This window comes from Salvelinus fontinalis, chromosome 27 (genome assembly GCF_029448725.1).
Source record: "Salvelinus fontinalis isolate EN_2023a chromosome 27, ASM2944872v1, whole genome shotgun sequence".
Classification (NCBI taxonomy): Eukaryota; Metazoa; Chordata; class Actinopteri; order Salmoniformes; family Salmonidae; genus Salvelinus; species Salvelinus fontinalis.
The window spans coordinates 13,438,459-13,458,337 of NC_074691.1; the positions used below are offsets into that span (position 1 = coordinate 13,438,459).

The 19,879-nt window shown below is 43.7% G+C and overlaps 1 protein-coding gene across 1 annotated transcript in view; it reads right to left on the reverse strand.

Moving 5' to 3' along the window:
- LOC129825075 (solute carrier family 35 member F1-like) overlaps positions 1 to 19,879 on the reverse strand; it is a 121,066-nt gene that overhangs the window by 86,631 nt on the left and 14,556 nt on the right. The window lies entirely within an intron of this gene.

Genomic DNA, 19,879 nt, shown 5'->3' on the forward strand with positions numbered 1-19,879 from the left:
TATCCCAGACGTACTGCTGATGTTTAACACCTACACTATCACTGTATTATGTAGTCAGCTTAGTACCGACGAGGCAGCATGCTTTTAACTGAATACAACAATACACTGAAAAGAACAGCCTCAACTATGCTGATGTCAATCATATTCATACAAATCATGTAATACAATAAGAACACAAATGTCTTTATCTGAGAAACAACATTTTCCAGCAAAACTTTGCTCTAATTCCTAAGGGTAATTGATTTATAGAACACACACAGAGAGAAGGTAGGAGAGAGAGAAGCCATTTTTTATGGATTTAACAAGGGATAGGGAAAGGGAAATTAAGTTTCTTCAAATAATTTCAATGTTTTGTGTTCTGACAATGACCCTGTCTGCGTTACAAAGATGAGTGCAAGAGCATATGAGAGAAATAAAAAGTAGTCATTTCAGATGGATTTGATGGAACGGTATGAGACTACAAAGGAAGGAGGTCAGGGGCATTTGAAAATGATTGCTATTGAATGAAATCCCATCTAATATTCAGCAAAACATTATGTTTCTGTGAAATGTTATTACGAGAGGGTGCATGTCATTAAGAAAATAGCTACAACTTCAAAAACAACACCAAAAATGTTAGATTTGGTTGCCTCTTAAAAACAGCAATTACACTCAGAGATTAAATCACAGGTAATTATGGAGAGAATGGGCATTTCAAGTGATCCACCCTGGCCTTTAATTTTCCATGAATAAAATTTAGAGGAAACAAAAGTCCTCCAGCACCAGCCCTATCCCAGAGAAGCCTCCAGCACCAGCCCTATCCCAGAGAAGCCTCCAGCACCAGCCCTATCCCAGAGAAGCCTCCAGCACCAGCCCTATCCCAGAGAAGCCCCCAGGACAAGCCCTATCCCAGAGAAGTCCCCAGGACAAGCCCTATCCCAGAGAAGCCTAAAGCACAAGCCCTATCCCAGAGAAGCCCCCAGGACAAGCCCTATCCCAGAGAAGCCTCCAGCACAAGCCCTATCCCAGAGAAGCCTCCAGCACCAGCCCTATCCCAGAGAAGCCTCCAGCACCAGCCCTATCCCAGAGAAGCCTCCAGCACCAGCCCTATCCCAGAGAAGTCCCCAGAACAAGCCCTATCCCAGAGAAGCCTCCAGCACAAGCCCTATCCCAGAGAAGCCCCCAGGACAAGCCCTATCCCAGAGAAGCCTCCAGCACAAGCCCTATCCCAGAGAAGCCCCCAGGACAAGCCCCATCCCAAAAAATCCTCCAGCACCAGCCCTATCCCAGAGAAGCCCCCAGGACAAGCCCTATCCCAGAGAAGCCCCCAGGACAAGCCCTATCCCAGAGAAGCCTCCAGCACCAGCTCTATCCCAGAGAAGCCTCCAGCACCAGCCCTATCCCAGAGAAGCCCCCAGGACAAGCCCTATCCCAGAGAAGCCTCCAGCACCAGCCATATCCCAGAGAAGCCTCCAGCCCCAGCACCAGCTGCAACCCTAGCTCCAGCCCCAACCCCAGGCCTGAGGGACACGGGTGTTCGGGGGCTGACACTGAGAGGAGAGGAGAGACGCTGTGTTTACAACCATTGATTTTCCTCTCACCATCCCTCCCTCACTCCCTCTCCTCCAAATCCAGGCCTCTCACCATCAGGGATGTGTGTGTCCGCCACCCTCCACTTTCCCTATCTTCCACTCTCCATTCTCAAAGCCGAATCAAACACCATTTCCCCCAAATTACTCCAGTCTGCTTCGATCGGGATCAGCGTGATGACCTACAGCGGCTCCATCCTCTTCCAGGAGTAAATATACATTGAGGCCTAATTTAATTCACTCCCGTTTGAGACGGGCAGAGAGCGTGGCTCCTTCTCCGTAGACACTCTGCCTCACTCTGCAGAATACTGAGACACCTCCACCTCCACAGCAGGAGACGGAGAGAGAGAGAGATGGATGGGAAAGGAAAGAGATAGAGAGAGATTGGGAGAGGGATGGAGAGATGAAAAGAGAGAAAGGGATGAAATTAAAAGGGAATAAAAAAGGTATGCAGCGATAAAGAGAAACAAAGGAGAAGAGTGATTGTACTTTGTACAGATTTCAATCACTGTTTGCAGTGGCATGATAGCAAGTAGCATCCCAGTAAATGCCATAGATTTTTTTACTCTGCAGTGTTCCCAGTTATGTTCCGTCTCATTTCTACAGCTCACAATCAATAAAAGGACGTTAGTGCCCGGGCACCAGCAGAGACTGCAGGAAAGGTAGAGGAGCAATAAAATGGCTGAGTGAGAGAGAGAGAGCCATCCTCCTGGGGATGAAAGGAGGGAGTGTGCTACACCTCCACAATTTAGCCCCCCTGCTCCAGCTCTGGTACCCAGGAAGGTGTCCTCAGAGTGGGGTAGCTCACATCCACCACAGCGGCTACAGCATGGGTGTCACCGCAGACACGTCTAAAACTGAATTATACAGGGGGGGGGGGACGTGAACGATGGTTTAATCAGAACTAGGTCACCTCCCACTGGAGACTGCCAGCTTACTCCATTCTCATTTGCACAGATAAATGTTTCTGGGAACAAAACTGCATTCAATGGACTTGCATAATGGATGGGTAAATACCATATGAAGCAGATGATAGTTCTGTGCTAGCTGTGCTACAGTAGCAGCAGCTCCCTTATGGCTGCTTGCCATTTCCCTGCCTGGCTGTCCAGGGTGGGGCTGGGGAGCAGAGCAGACAGGGAAAGGGAAATACCTAGTCGGTTGTACAACTGAATGCCTTCAACTGAAATGTGTCGGCTGGGGTGGGGTGGGGTAAGGGTGGCAGTAGAGGGTACCATCTGGCCAGCAGCAGAAAGACCCCTAGGGAGAGGCCTGGTCCACACCGTTACAACTTGCCCCCTACACACACACACACACACACACACACACACACACACAGTGTAGGTCAGCGAGTGGTGATTATCTAAGGAGATAATGACTGTGCTAAACACACACTGATGGTGCTGTGACCCCTGCTGGCCTGTCCTGTCTGCACTGCTGTCTGGGATCTACCTGTGATGAAGAGACTCCTTGAGTCCTTGGTCCAGCTCCTTACACTGGTGACTCACTCTCTGTCCTTCTCCACCTCTCTCACTCTAATTACATCGCTAACCCTTCTAAAAAACCTTTCTCGGCATCATGGCGTTGTGTTTCATGTCTGCTCATCATCAAGCTGGAGGCCCTGGGTCTCAACCCCACCCTGTGCAACTGGGTCCTGGACTTTCTGAGGGGCCGCCCCCAGGTGGTGAAGGTAGGAAATAACATCTCCACTTCGCTGACCCTCAACACTGGGGCCCCACAAGAGTGTGTGCTCAGCCCTCTCCTGTACTCCCTGTTCACCCACGACTGCGTGGCCATGAACGTCTCCATCTCAATCATCAAGTTTGCAAACAACACAACAGTAGTGGGCTTGATCACCAACAACAACGAGACAGCCTACAGGGAGGAGGTGAGGGCCCTCAGAGTGTGGTGTCAGGAAAACAACCTCTCACTCAATGTCAACAAAACAAAGGAGATGATTGTGGACTTCAGGAAACAGCAGAGGGAGCAGCCCCCTATCCACATCGAAGGGACAGCAGTGGAGAAGGTGGAAAGTTTTAAGTTCCTGGGCGTACACATCACAGACAAACTGAAATTGTCCACCCACATAGGAGGCTGAAGAAATTTGGCTTGTCACCCAAAACCCTGACAAACTTTTACAGATGCACAATTGAGAGCATCCTGTCGGGCTGTATCACAGCCTGGTACGGCAACTACACCGCCCTCAACCACAAGACTCTCCAGAGGGTGGTGCAGTCTGCACAACGCATCACCGGGGGCAAACTACCTGCCTTACATGACACCTTCAACACCCGATGTCACAGGAAGGCCATCAAGATCATCAAGGCAATAACCACCCGAGCCACTGCCTGTTCACCCCGCTTCCATCCAGAAGGTGAGGTAAGTACAGGTGCATCAAAGCGGGGACCGAGAGACTGAAAAACAGCTTCTATCTCAAGGCCATCACACTGCTAAACAGCAATCACTAATTCAGAGAGCCTGCTGCCTACATTGAGACCCAATCACCGGACACTAATAAATGGATCACTAGTCACTTTAAACAAAGCCACTTTAAATAATGCCACTTTAATAATGTTTACATATCTTACATTACTCATATCACATGTATATACTGTATTTTATACCATCTACTGCACCTTGCCTATACCACTCAGCCATCGCTCATCCATATACTTATACGTACATATTCTCATTCACCCCTTTAGATGCGTGTGTATTAGGTAGTTGTTGGGGAATTGTTAGATATTACTGCACCATCGGAACTAGAAGCACAAGCATTTCGCTACACTCGCATTAACATTTGCTAACCATGTGTACGTGACCAATGACATTTGATTTGACTTAAATAGCGCTTATTCAATAGATTTCATTCAACCCTTCAATGCATGGTGAGAATAATGTGTGGTTAAAAAATGGAATGTGAGCCTGTGGCTGATGTCTTTGATAAGAGAGACCTATGTTCCTCTCTCCTGTTCCTATGAGTGCATGGGCCTCTCTACCTCAGTAGGGCATCAGTCATGCTAGCTATGTGTCAGAGGACTGTATACCTTATTTAACTAATTCACTGTGTGGGGGATTAAGAAACTGAAAGGTGAATTTGACCAGAAAAGAGACAGAGGTTGAGTCACAGTGTGGCCATTTTAATGATCACAATTCCCTTGAGATTAAACAGGGTAATACGGTAGCAGCCAACTTTAACTGACAATGACTTTTAAGAGGAAATAGACTTGTTAATTGTGACAAGATTTGGTTATTTATGTCCAATAACATATAACCACCTCTGACTATGTAACGATGAATTGCATCTAGCTGAATCCTATTCTGCTCATCAAACAGTAAACTGAACTCACACCAGCGTTTTCACAGCTCATCACATTCAAATATTCCTTGAAGCATAGTAATTATTTAAACAACAACAACAATTCTGGACATTAATAACCTCATAATTGCTTGATTAAATTCATGCTCTGAAATGATCTTTCTGTACAGTTTAATAATACCATAATATTCCTACAGGCCTATGTGTCCGACAGTGTACTGCCTCCCTAACAGAGGACAATGATCCAGACACCATTTCCGTTCAGTGAAGTCCACCGGCACATTCCCTCACAGAGCCAGACAACGCTGCCTGTGTTCAATATGCGTGCCGGGGACCAGTGGTCCATTGTGAAGGACTGCCTACCGCGCCACCCCTGAATAACTCAACAGTCACTTCACTGGAACAGTGCAGCAGTCATGGAGATGAAATACACTGTTGTCCATTAAATGTGATAAGGATATGCTTAGCTCGGCTATATCCTCTCAATAATATAAAGAAAAACAGGACTAGAAGAACAGCACAGGACATAAAATACCATGTGTGTCGTCAACGGCTCGTCATGTCTTCTTCCTGTTTTGACATAGCTAACACATAGGTAGGTACTGCTCATCGGTTGTCAATCAATCTTTGCAGAGATAAACGTGTTATCGGCTGTTATCTTTAATTGGTAGCTGTTTCAGTTAATTGATTTAATAAACCGCTTGAGGGAACATGAAGAGTTCATTTGTAAGGACCTTGTCAACATGACGAGTGAAGAGCATCAGTCGGAGAGGCAAACAGACAGATAGAGGCGGGCTGGGTTGAAGAGATGGAGAGAGAGAGAGAGAGAGAGAGAGAGAGAGAGAGAGAGAGAGAGAGAGAGAGAGAGAGAGAGAGAGAGAGAGACAGGGCATCCATCGACAGACGTGTTCTCCCAGTAGCACACTGATACATAACGACAGCAAACGGCACCATGAATGGCCGTCAAAAAGACACGGTTCTTATTAAAAGACGTTGAAGAGCATATCTGAAAACAGAAAAGAACAGAATGGGGACAAAAAGAAAGAGAGGGGGGGGGGGGGGTGATCTCTAAGGTAACACAAGCAAGGTAAATTATTCCTATTAAATGAGCATGTACCCTTTAATGGAACATTTGTCGATGAACTCAGCCCACTCCCCGAGGAGGATGTCACAAAGCACATAACATTTGACCAGAAAATCCTCATTGTTCTGTGTAGCCATAATCACACGGTCTGTATAGAAAATGAAAGAGTGAACGCTGAAAAGAGTGGTAGCAATGTTGCACCACATAGCAATGACTGGAGTAACAAGGCAGCTATTATGAAGTAGCTGAAGTACGAGCCGAACCGCAGGACGACAGGGTGAGAAGGGGTCAATGTGTGCCATGACTTGCAGATGAATGAATACATCTCTCAGCTACAGTACGGTCTTCAGTCTCAGGCTAAAAAGCAGTTTGATTAAAGCATACAGTGTTATATAGACCAACATGACTGCGAACAGCATGCCAATAGAAACCCAGTTCAGATCAAAAGCGTCAACCTCTCCAGCCGTCAATGAGAACAAAGGGCTGCTGCCTCTGGGGTGTTTTCCTTCTCTTGAACATGTCTCTTCTCTCAAAAACGAGTAATTACCAAATACAGTACAAGTCAAAAGTTTTAGAACACCTACACATTCCAGGGTTTTTCTTTATTTTGACTATTTTCTACAATGTAGAATAATAGTGAAGACATCACAACTATGAAATAACACATATGGAATCATGTAGTAACCAAAAGTGTTAAACAAATCAAAATGTATTTATATTTGAAATCCTTCAAAGTAGCCACCCTTTGTCTTGATGTCAGCTTTGCGCACTCTTGGCATTCTCTCAACCAGCTTCACCTGGAATGCTTTTCCTTCCCTCTGCGGTACAACTCATCCTAAATCTCAATTAGGTTGAGGTCGGGTGATTGGGGAAGCCAGGTCATCTAATACAGCACTCCATCACTCTCCTTCTTGGTAAAATAGCCCTTACACAGCCTGGAGGTGTGTTTTGGGTCATTGTCCTGTTGAAAAACAAATGATAGTCCCACTAAGCGCAAACCAGATGGGATTGTGCATCGCTGCAGAATGCTGTGGTAGCCATGCTGTTTAAGTATGCCTTGAATTCTAAATAAATTACTGACAGTGTCATCAGCAAAGCACCCCCACACCATCACACCTCATACTCCATGCTTCATGATGGGAACCACACATGCAGAGATCATCCATTCACCTACTCTGCGTCTCACAAAGACACGGCGGTTGGAACAAAAAATCTCAAATTTGGACTCATCAGACCAAAGGACAGATTTCCACCGGTCTAATGCCCATTGCTCGTGTTTCTTGGCCCAAGCAAGTCTCTTCTTCTTATTGGTGTCCTTTAGTAGTGGTTTCTTAGCAGCAATTCTACCATGAAGGTCTGATTCAAGCAGTCTCCCCTGAACAGTTGATGTTGAGATGTGTCTGTTACTTTAACTCTGTGAAGCATTTATTTGGGCTGCAATTTCTGAAGCTGGTAACTCTAATAAACTTATCCTCTGCAGAAGAGATAACTCTGGGTCTTCCTTTCCTGTGGCGGTCCTCATGAGAGCCAGTTTCATCACAGCGCTTGATGGTTTTTGCAACTCCACTTGAAGAAGTTTTCAAAGTTCTTCACATTTTCTAAATTGACTGACATTCATGTCTTAAAGTAATCATAGACTGTCATTTCTCTATTCTTATTTGAGCTGTTCTTGCCATAATATGGACTTGGTATTTTACCAAATAGGGCTATCTACCTTGTCACAACACAACTGATTGGCTCAAACGTATTAAGAAGGAAAGAAATTACACAAATTAACTTTTAACAAGGCACACCTTTTACATGAAAATGCATTCCAGGTGACTACTTCATGAAACTGGTTGAGAGAATGCCAAGAGTGTGCAAAGCTGTCATCAAGGTAAAGGGTGGATACTTTGAAGAATCTCAAATATAAAATGTATTTTGATTTGTTTAACACTTTTTTGGTTAGTACATAATTCCATGCGTTATTTCATAGTTTTGATGTCTTCACTATTATTCTACAATGTAGAAAATAGTCAACATTAAGAAAAACCCTGGAATGAGCAGGTGCGTCCAAACTTTTGACTGGTAACTGCAGAACCCCAGGATCAGACCAGAGCCACATTTCACTGAATTGATTCCCCAAACAGGGAGTGAGAACATGGCCCCGGACAGAGCTGTGAGAGAAGAGAGTCTGGCTGTCAGGGGAGGATCAAGTTTATCTGGCCTGAGATGACCTCATACTATCCTGATCTTTGTTCAGGTCCAGAGCACCAAGGACAGGGGAGACAGGGAGCCTGTTTCACCCCTCTCCAGGAATTTGTGTTTCTCATAATCGCCCTGTGGTTCAATTTTTTGGAGGTTTTCTACCAGACACGGTATATCAGAAACTTCACTCCAGTGGTTCATGGATACAATGTGAAACTCTCCAGGCCATGCATAATTAATGTGCTCCTACAGTGTAATAAAAGGGTACTCAGGCGAACTCCATGAATATTTCAAACCGATAATACCATACCTATCTGAGAGAAAAGACAGATTGCTACATTTTGAAGTCCTCTGGGTTCTGGCAATTGAGTTTAAGGTATGATTACTCTGACAATGAGAGTAGAGCATGACAAGCACATCTGGGGTTTGATGTGAGAATGTAAAGTTGTAAAAGGAAAGTTAAGTGTCAGGAGTTTTTATGGGGAGAAATTAGCCCTGCATCAAGAATGGACTACTGTTCGCTGGGATGTCAAGAGCCAGGTCCATTTCGGTCACTCAGTCTCTGCCTCTCTCCCTCACATTACTTATCGTTTGCTCCATTGCCTCTGTTTTCCTCAGACAAACATCCGCTTTCCCTGCGAGGGCAGAGGGAGTGGGCTGGAGTGCCTTGGCTGTCTCTCACACTCTCACACCCGCTCCCCTCGGCTGCGGCTGACTGCCTGTCTGCTTGTCTCACTCCCTACACACACTGACACATTCCCTCTTGACTGGCCTGGGAAGTGGTAGCACCACTAGGTTCCTTTCATTTCTGTTTCGTTATAGGGAACCAATGGAATTGTGGTACTGTGCAAGGTGTTTACAACTGCATTGCTGTGCTTTCATTGAATCCGGTGCACTGGTCAGCAGGTCTGAGCTTCACAAGTGGTGTCTACTGATGGGACGTCCTTGTATAGGACAGGGTAGTATAGGGGTGTCGGTCTCAATGGTGTGCTGCTGTAGATGGGGAGACTGATAGGCTGGGGGGTTGGAGGGTAGAGGCTTGGGGCTGGGAGGGGGAAGCTGGACGATTGGGGCTAGAGGCTTGGGGCTGGAGGTTTGTGGCTAGAGGCTGGAAGATGGGGGCTGGAGGCTGGAGGCTTGGAGCTAGAAGCTGGAGTCTTGGGGCTGAAGGCATTGTGCTGGCAGCTGGTGGCCTGAATTAAGGTCAGAGGATAAACAGGAAGTCTTAGTGGGAGCATGAGCAACAGAGGGGCTGGAAACATCTGCCAAAACACAGCATCTCCTGACACCAGGCAAAGGAGGATGAATCTCAGAGAGCTCAGTCTCCCCCATTGCTTCTGCTCTAGTGCTGTATGCAGGCACCTAGAAGATATTGTAGGATAGATGCAGTTAACATGCAGTTCCCTGGTGCTTTCTGAGCCCTATCCAGAAGAACCTGAACTGTCCTGCTGTGGACCGGGAGGCAAGAACACCAGTTTCCATTTCAATTGACTCTCTCTCTCTCTTTTTCCCTCTCTAATGTTAACCCAGTGAGTAAACTGCCTAAGGACATAAAACGAACGATGACTGCCAAACCTGCATTATTTATCCCAAAAATACATAAACTACAAACAAAAACCCACAGCCTTGGTGTTTGAGGTGCAGCCAAGATAGTTCAAATGGAAATTATTTTGGCTCCAAGTCATCTAACACTGTAGTACCGATAATCATTACTCACTATCGCTGTGAAGAGCAAGCACGTAGAAGCAAAAGGCACTGGAGAGCTGTGCTTGGGCGGGAGACGTGTGCTGATTATTTGCTCGTTTGACAGACATTTTCTTCTTCTTTCAAAGATGTAATGTGTCTTGCGCTGACAAATGCACAGACACCTGAAGCAAAAAATGTTCTGCTTTAAACGTGTCAAAAGGAATAGCAAATGCACTTAGGATAAGACTGACAAAAGCACCAGACACTGGCTGAAGGAAACCATACAAATTGCTTTTTCTCTTCTCATCAAAGAAGTTACCAAGTTTTTGTTGTGTTCTTTCGATATTTAACTCCTCTCCTCCACTTGTGGTGACAGGGGAACTGTCTAGATAAAAAAGCAGATAGCCATTATAAAAAAGAAGACAATAAACAAGTGTTTCATCTGTCTGCAAGTTCAAACAAGCTACTGCTGAGACAAGCTGTTCTTAAAAGCACAAAGCCATTTGCGGTGGCGAAAACACGACTAGAACTTGTGAATACAAATGGCTGTACACAACATATGCATGTATGTATGTATGTATGTATGTATGTATGTATGTATGTATGTATGTATGTATGTATGTATATATGTATGTATGTATGTATGTATGTATGTACAGTGCATTCGGAAAGTTTTCAGACCCCATGAATTTTTCCACATTTTGTTACGTTACAGCCTTACTCTAAAATGGATTTAAAAAACAAAAATCCTAATCTATCTACACACAATAACCCATAAGGACAAAGTGAAAACAAGTTTAAAGATATATTTGCAAATGTATTAAATATAAAAACAGAAACACCTTATTTACATAAGTATTCAGACCCTTTGCTATGAGACTCGAAATTGAGCTCAGGTGCATCCTGTTTCCACGGATAATCCTTGAGATGTTTCTACAACTTGATTGGAGTGCACCTCGGGTAAATCCAATTGATTGGACATGATTTGGAATGACACACACCTGTCTATATAAGGTCTCACAGTTGACAGTGCATGTCAGAGCAAAAACAAAGTCATGAGGTCAAAGGAAATGTCCAGAGCTCCAAGACAGGATTGTATCGTGGCACATATCTGGGGAACGGTACCAAAACATTTGGCAGCATTGAAGGTATTCAAGAACACAGTGGCCTCCATCATTCTTAAATGGAGGAAGTTTGGAACCACCCAGACTCGTCCAAGAGCTGGCTGCCTGGCCAAACTGAGCAATCAGGGGAGAAGGGCCTTGGTCAGGGAGGTGACCAAGAATCCGATGGTCACTCTGACAGTGCTCCAGAGTTCCTCTGTGGAGATGGGAGACCATTCCAGAAGGACAACCATCTCTGCAGAAGAACAACCACCAATCAGGCCTTTATGGTAGTGTGGCCAGACGGAAGCCACTCCTCAGTAAAAGGCACATGACAGCCCACTTGGAGTTTGCCTAAAGGCACCTGAAGGACTCTCAGACCATGAGAAACAAGATTCCTTGGTCTGATTAAACCAAGATTAAACTCTTTGGCCTAAATGTCTCTCAACCAGCTTCATGAGGTAGTCACCTGTAATGCATTTCAATTAACAGGTGTGCCTTGATGAAAGTTAATTTGTGGAATTACTTTCCTTCTTAATACGTTTGAGCCAATCAGTTGTGTTGTGACAAGGTAGGGGTGGTATACAGAAGATAGCCCTATTTGGTAAAAGTCCAAATCCATATTATGGCAAGAACAGCTCAAATAACCGAAGAGAAATGACAGTCCATCATTACTTTAAGGCATGAAGGTCAGTCAATCCGGAAAAATTCAAGGACTTTGAAAGTTTCTTCAAGTGCAGTCGCAAAAACCATCAAGCGCTGTGATGAAACTGGCTCTCATGGATAAGTTCATTAGAGTTACCAGCCTCAGAGATTTCAGCCCAAATAAAGTCTTTACAGAGTTCAAGTAACAGACACATCTCAACATCAACTGTTCAGAGGAGACTGTGTGAATCGGGCCTTCATGGTCAAAACTGCTACTAAAGGTCACCAATAATAAGAAGAGACTTGCTTGGGCCAAGAAACACAAGCAATTGACATTAGGCAGTTGGGCGTTCTGTCCTTTGGTCAAATTTGAGATTTTTTGTTCCAACCTCCGCTGTGTCTTTGTGAGACACAGAGTAGGTGAACGGATGATCTTCGCATGTGTGGTTCCCACCGTGAAGCATTGAGGAGGAGGTGTGATGGTGCTTTGCTTGTGACACTGTCACAAGCACAAGCATTTAGAATTCAAGGCACACTTAACCAGCATGACTACCACAGCATTCTGCAGCGATAAGCCTTCCCATCTGGTTTGCACTTACTGGGACTATCATTTGTTTTTCAACAGGACAATGACCCAACACACCTCCAGGCTGTGTAAGGGCTATTTGACCAAGACGGAGAGTGATGGAGTGCTGCATCAGATGACCTGGCCTCCACAATCACCTGATCTCAACAAATTGAGATGGTTTGGGATGAGTTGGACCGCAGAGTGAAGGAAAAGCAGCCAATAAGTGCTCAGCATATGTGGGAACTCCTTCAAGACTGTTGGAAAAGCATTCCAGGTGAAGCTGGTTGAGAGAATGCCAAAAGTGTGCAAAGCTGTCATCAAGGCAAAGGGTGGCTACTTTGAAGAATAGTAAAAATAAAGAAAAACCCTTGAATCAATAGGTATGTCAGAACTTTTGACTGGTACTGTATGTATGCAGTCTCTCCCCTCCGAGGTTTTCACAGACAGGCCTTGGGGCCTCAGAGTTGTAGGTGTAACAATTTTACTTCTCTTCAGACGAGGAGTATGAAGGATCGGACCAATACGCAGTGTGGTAAGTGTCCATTTTAATTTATTAAAACTGAACACTAAAAAAATACAAAAATAACAAAGTGAATGATACAAACGAAAATCGTAACAGTCCCGAAAGGTGCAAACACAAAACAGGAAACAATCACCCACAAAACACAATAGAAAACAGGCTACCTAAATATGGCTCCCAATCAGAGACAACGACTGACACCTGCCTCTGATTGAGAACCATACTAGGCCAAACACATAGAAAATTACCTACAGAACAAAACATAGAAAAACAACATAGAATGGCCACCCCAACTCACGCCCTACCAAACTAAAATAAAGCCAAAAAAGGAACTAAGGTCAGAACGTGACAGTAGGATTATGTTAGTTTTTCTTCCGTCGGACTGAGTCAAACAGAAAGTCAGCAGCACTCAGCACTCCTCCACTGTCCCAGCAGTCAGTCGTCCTCGTGGCCTCCTGTCAGACATGGGCAGGCGAGTGGCGCCAGTGTTGCACAGAGACCTTCATCTTTCATCTTTCTACCTACTTTAGGAGATGCGTATTTAATCCACGCACTGGCAGCTCCTTGAGTCCTGCAATACATCACTGTTCCAAGAGCAGACACAGCAGCCAGCCACAGCAGGTGGGCAGGTTTATAATGGTGCATATTTCTAGCATATTCAACTGCCAGTCATGTGTCACAGATGGTCACACTGCTGATTATTTTGCGATTCAGCTACATCTTGGCTACTAGGCTCCTGTGAGTACATGGTATTCATGATACACGGTAAAGGTCATGAAAACCTAGTGAAACTATTGATACAGTACTTCAGTGTGATGGGATAAGTGCTCCTACAAAAATGAAAACAATACAAGCAAAAGAGCATGTCTTGTAGACTTTTCCACAGCAAGACACTTAATGTTTTAGCTAATGGCTGCTTACAGTAGAAGAGTATGGAAGACAACACCGACAGCTTGGGTGAGAGCAGAGCACATTCCACGTTCCCTTCTTCTCTAGACCCATATGGTGATCAAAATTCATCTCCCGTACGTTGATATCCAAAAGCAACACACCAACAGTAACATCCCCGGCTGTAGAGTGGGTGAAAAGCCTTTGAAGTCACCCTCAGAGAAAATGTTGTATGTTAATGAGCTGGGTATTGGTTTGCCATCCTGGGATAACTTCACGTCACCTCAAAATCCTTCACACTCAAAAGGGAATGAATAAAGAGGCCGAGGCAATCGTTTCGCAGGTAATCAATAGACTCTGCCGCACAAACAACACTACCAGTTCCAAGAAAATGACACGACACAAATGTACTGTGCGTCCTTCCTAATACATTGCATTGTCAACAACAGTGATTGCTATCGAGTTGTGAATCGGTGAGATACCAGCACACAAAGGTCAGGAATGAACCAGCATGTGGAAGTTCCCTCCTAATGCAATGCATTGTCATCAACCGGGCTGGAATCGCTATCAAACTTCGTGTTGCAGTGTATAAGCATGTGACGGTCTGAAATAAGCAAGGCAATGTTCCCTTCCAAACATTCGTTACCCTAAAATAGCCAGAATAATGGCTCCCATAGGATGTCATTATAAGAAATAAATTCACATAACACAGCAGGGCTTTCCACATCTCAGTGGTACGTGAGAGAGGCTCTGAAAAAAGATAGCATGATAATGGTAAAAATAACCCAGAGTCATGATTTAGTCATCACTTACAGTTCGTCTTTAAGACAATGCTATGTGTCAAAGATTGAATTTAAAAGCTAGGCAGAGTATGACAAATTACCCCAGTTACTGGGTTTGAATCCACAATGTTTCAAACACACAAAACTGCCAATGGAAGAGATACGTTTATTTTTAATATCACACTGAATATAAGGTGAAACACTAGTGGCCTGCGATATTCAAGAACATTGCGCAGTGATTTATTTGAGGACGGATTTCTTATCAGTGGAGAGAATCCTTCCATTTCTCGTATCTCCTCATTGCCATTTGCCAATTCTAGATACCTTCTCTTCTGCCTGACTAACAGACAAACAGACAGACAAAGTTTAATAGACCAACCGACAGACAGAAGCAGGCTACACAGCCCTCTGTACTGCTGCAGACTATATTCTAGGCCTGAGGCCCTGTGACTCAGTCGCCTCACAGTGCCCTAAGAATAACCGTCAGGGACAGAGCTGGTGTGTCCTGTGTGTGATCTCATCATTGCGGCCCACAGAATCCCTCTTTGTTCCGCATTCATGACCCCTGGAAGAGTGCACCAGTATTTGGGGGGGGGGGGATCACTTTCTCACACACATGGCCATTCATCTCCTATGTGTGAGGAAAATTGTATGGAACAAGTCCTTATTGAGACGCAGAAGAAAGATAATGCCATGTTCTCTCTCCATTTCTTCTCAAAAGTCGACATCTTTTTCTCTCTCTGCCCGTTTGTCCCTCCATCTTTTCCTCCCCCTCTCAACATCCCTCTTCTTCTAGCAATCTTTCCTCTCTCTCAGTTTCCTTCTTGGTCAGGCCTCTGTCCATCTCTTCCCCTCTTCCTCCCCTTGTCTCTCCCTGTCTGTTCCGATGAGGGCTATTCCGCCAGTGTCTTGTGGAATGGACTGACTGGGTCCATGGTGGCTGGCTGACTGGCTGCTCCGCAGACCTGACCTACAGTACTTCACTAAGCCCAGCCTCATCAGTTGGGGAGCGCTGTGGTGTGGTGTAATGAAACACCACACTCAGGAGCGTCCCAGACCCAACTAGCTAACACACAGCCAATCAGCAGAGCTTATTCATCCAGTTCAAGGCTAGCGCCACTAGCTAATTAGCTACATCCAGACAGTCAGGGATTCTACCCAGCACTCTCAGCTTTCTCGCCCATAGATTCCTATTCATCAGTGGGGCAGTGTGCTCGGCTGAGCCTGCTAAACTCCCTGGGTCCTGGGGGACTGTGGGAGGCCTGGTTTGGCTGTCTGAGTAGTCACTCTGCTTTTCAAAAACACTTCAGCCTGGTAGGATGGGAATATCAAACATGGAAGTGAAGTAATTAACAAGCTTCCTCAGCAGTTAGTCGAAAGTTCTTCTCCACCACTAGATAACAGTGTGTCATGTGAGGTCTGGCACTTAAGGTTTAATAGTGCATATGACATGATGAATCTGTGCAGTCTGAGGTTTCACTCTGACAAATGTCCATCTCCGGGTTTCTCTATATGCTGGCTGGTATGGATTTACAGTCTGTGGTGCAGCTGCACTGGCACATTGCATGTTGTTGCCAATTCCATTTGGCACGTGCTCAAAGTGAGCAATCACAGGCGGTTAGATCAATACTAACCTATCATCAATAAAATATGACAGTCAACATTAAATCTGTGCATTAAATAAATGTCTCTGAGCATATCATTTTGTTTACTTACAAATCTCTGTCAATGAGGTTCGATAGTATGAAACTACATGTACTATCTTCTAGAAATGAATGACTGCTCTCCGTTGTTGGTGCAGCAGATTGTAAAGATGGAGGAGACCTAGTTATTGTGTCCCACCTCAACACTTTCCCCACTATTCCTCAGGAGTCACAGTAACATTTTTTCATTTTTCAAAATAATGGCCCTACTCAATCCTCAGGCAGCCACATTTCCTATAGCATTTTCCTCAAAACATTCAACGTTCCTGATCGAGATTGAATTTGCTGCAGGAGTTCCTTAATGCTACAAGCCTAGGAACTGACACAGAAGTGCCCTCATATTTCCTTCAGTGACAGAGATATGAAACCTTATTTCCAGGAACAGTGTTCTCTAGCAACATACTGTACTGTGCCAACACACATCAACACAACACAGGAACTGACAGAACACCTCCATGATGGCGAGTGGTCTTTACCACCCCTTCGTGATTCCCATGTTCAGCCTTATGCACTGACTGATGGCACTGAAATTATTTTAAATGACTGCTTTGCAATTCTTAGTAATGTCAATTCTGCATTTCTTCAGTTTTATCTGTGTGCAAGAATAAATCAACTCAAATCTCCCTGGCGTACACTCTAAGCTACGCCACATCATCCCAGACTGAGTGGAAGCAGGAAATGAAAAATCCTGAGAGTCAATCCCCCAGAATCCACAGCAAGACGGGCACGAATGATCCAGCCATTTTAACCCTTTAACTCTTTAACACTCTCTCTCTCTCTCTCTCTCTCTCTCTCTTTCTCTCGCTCTCTCTCTCTCTCTCTCTCTCTCTCAGTGGCTGCCAGCATGAATACACTGGGGAGGACTGTCTATCTCAAATTCAGATGACAGCAGACGAGAAAAAAAGCCCATGTTATTTCTCTTAGTCTCTCTTATCTCCCTCACTTTCAAACATGATGAGAAAATGCTGTGTGTTGGTAAGATCCTGAAGCAGGTACCGTACTGGTATACTTCCAAGACAAGCATGAACCTTCAGTTAGAAAATCTGTTTGCCATCGCCTGCTATAGTTTTTGGAGCATGAGAAATAAAGCAATAATATTCTTAAAAAGAGTTGCCTGTAGGAATGCTTTTTAAATGTGCAGGCGCTGAATTTCCACATTGAGAGATGTTCTGATTCCATTGGTGCGAAACAGACCAAAGCACAACTACCACACTGGGGAAAAAGCATCAGTTCACTGAGCCATAGCCCCAAGCTATCTGCGAGGCATCAGATCCAGCAGTGTTGAAATGCACTGCAACGTCTGATTAGCAGAATATTACCACTTCAAAACAACCTTGGATAAATGTTCCACTTGCATTGTAAAATAGCTGCATTAGCGGCCTACCATCAAGCTTCTTGGTGAGCTTTGGAATACACTAACATGGTAAATGTAGGCTACTAGCCTGTTGGACCAACCTGTTGGTTTAGGTCAGTAACCTAAGAATGGCACCAGGCTATAGGGTAAATCCATTTGATTTCAATCACTTTTTGACAGCACCTCTTTTGATTTGAACAAAACCTTCCATACATATTTGAGATAAAGGTGTCCAAAGTTGACTTATTTTGCATACCCCACCATACCATGAGACATCCATGTCTTCATCACTGGAAAATATAAAGATTGATATCATTAAAAGGTTACAAACAAGGTTGTAGCTTAGACCCTATTTTACATCATCTGAGGTTTTTATGTTGTTCCGGCCAGCGGTTGAGACACAACATTCTCTTGAATACAGGTTAGGTGTCATGTTTTGGATGATAAATGTACTAAAATGTACTTGAAATTTCAATTTCAAATGGTACCACAAAGATGGTTGGAGGTCATAGAAATATAGATATAGAATAGACATTCAATGGTGGATGGACCGATATTTCTAGAAGTAATTTTTTTAATTTGATTTCAATTTCAATGGTGTACAAGCTAAATTGCAATGGTCTGAAGGGATAGGTCCATTCTATGAATTCAATTTATATGATTGAAATGACACCCACCCTGTATTCAAGAGCATGTTGTCCATCCACAATTGAATGTATATTCATTGTCTATATTTCTATCATTTCAATAGGTTTCCTATAGAGGTTTGACAGGATAATTGAAAATAATAGATATTTCCATTCAAGTCAACATTCTCTGATGTGTAACCATGATCTAATCTCTAACCATTTTTGTGGTACCATTTGAAAGTTGAAATTTCAATTTGATTCCCTTTTAAGTACAGCCAAAACATGACACCCACCCCGTATTCAATATTCAAGAGCAGGTTGTGTCTAAACTGATGACGGGCACAACACAAAAAAACTCAGATGATGTGAAATACAGTCTAAGTTATAACATATGTGAATATGAAAAAAGTGTATGCGTTTTTAGATAATTGATGTTAAAAAGGTCAAAACGAATCTTAATTTTTATTAAGAAATATTTCAAGAAATTATACAATAGTTTTACAACCCTGTTTGTAAGTGTTTAAGTGATATCAAACTCAACCATTTATATTTTCGAAATGGAGACATGGATGTCTCATGGTGTGGTGGGGTATGCAAAATGGGTCAACTTTGAACACCTTTATCTCCTGAATGTTTTTCCATTCAGGTCCAAGAAGTCACTTTCTGACCTCTTCTTCCATTGGCAAACATGTCCGAAAAGTTTTGTTTAAATCAAAAAGGGATGCTGTCAAAAAGTGACTGAATTCAAATGGATTTAACCTATATACAGGTGTCATGGTTGTGACAATGGTTGGGACCAACTATGGCCTCTTCCATAACCTTTAACAATGCTATGCTACTATAGTTTGAGTTAGTCAGATACTAAGTGATACAAATGTTGAAATACACAGTGTGGGATATATTGAAGAGATATACTGTCAATTAACTGTTGTGCTTCTACACCTGCATTGTTTGCTGTTTGGGGTTTTGGGCTGGGTTTCTGCACAGCAATTTGTGACATCAGCTGATGTAAGAAGGGCTTTATAAATACATTTGATTGATTGAATTTGATTGTATAGTGGCATGGCTGACAAAACATGGTCCATGTCTGAATACCTAGACTTGTGTTCTAAATAGTAGGCTTTTGTGGTAAACGAAATAGAACATTTTATAGTATGTACAGCTTAGAAAATATAGAATGCTTTAAATATCAGGATGGCATACTCATTTAATTTATGGATAAAGTTTTTGTTGATATTTGTTGCTTACTGCATATGTTTTAACTTAACAGTACGCTCTAAATAGTATGTAGTACTATTAGTAAGCAATATGTTGTTTTGTAGGCAAGACAGATTTGGGACACGGCCATGGTTAATTTCAGAGACAGATGCAGATGGAAAAGACAGCATCATTCATTTATTACCAACCTGGCAGTGATGAGACCATGGACCTCATAGATGTGACAGTCTTTTCCTTTAGTCATACTTTCTTTGAAAGAGTGTATTAGCCTGTGAATAATGACATTTAACTGCAAAATGAGCAGTGAAGTGGGTAGACTACACAGTGATATAATGCGGCATTTGCCGGTATCAAACACAAACAGGACATTGTCCATCTATGAAACTTGCCAGGAGTTAGCCCTGCTGGGACTGCGTGCCCTATTTTCAGCTGAAACTTTTTCTCAGCGAACAGTTTGTCTGACTCTATAGGATTTAATATGACAACACAGTGCTTCTCCAGAGTGCGAACTTTGGTTTCTGATGAGCCATGTAAGGCTCTGTGGTTTGACTCACATTTGAATTACATTCTGAAATTAAACTCCAAAACTGCAAGTGGCATTCAACCATGGCTCAGCAAAGAGCTTTAG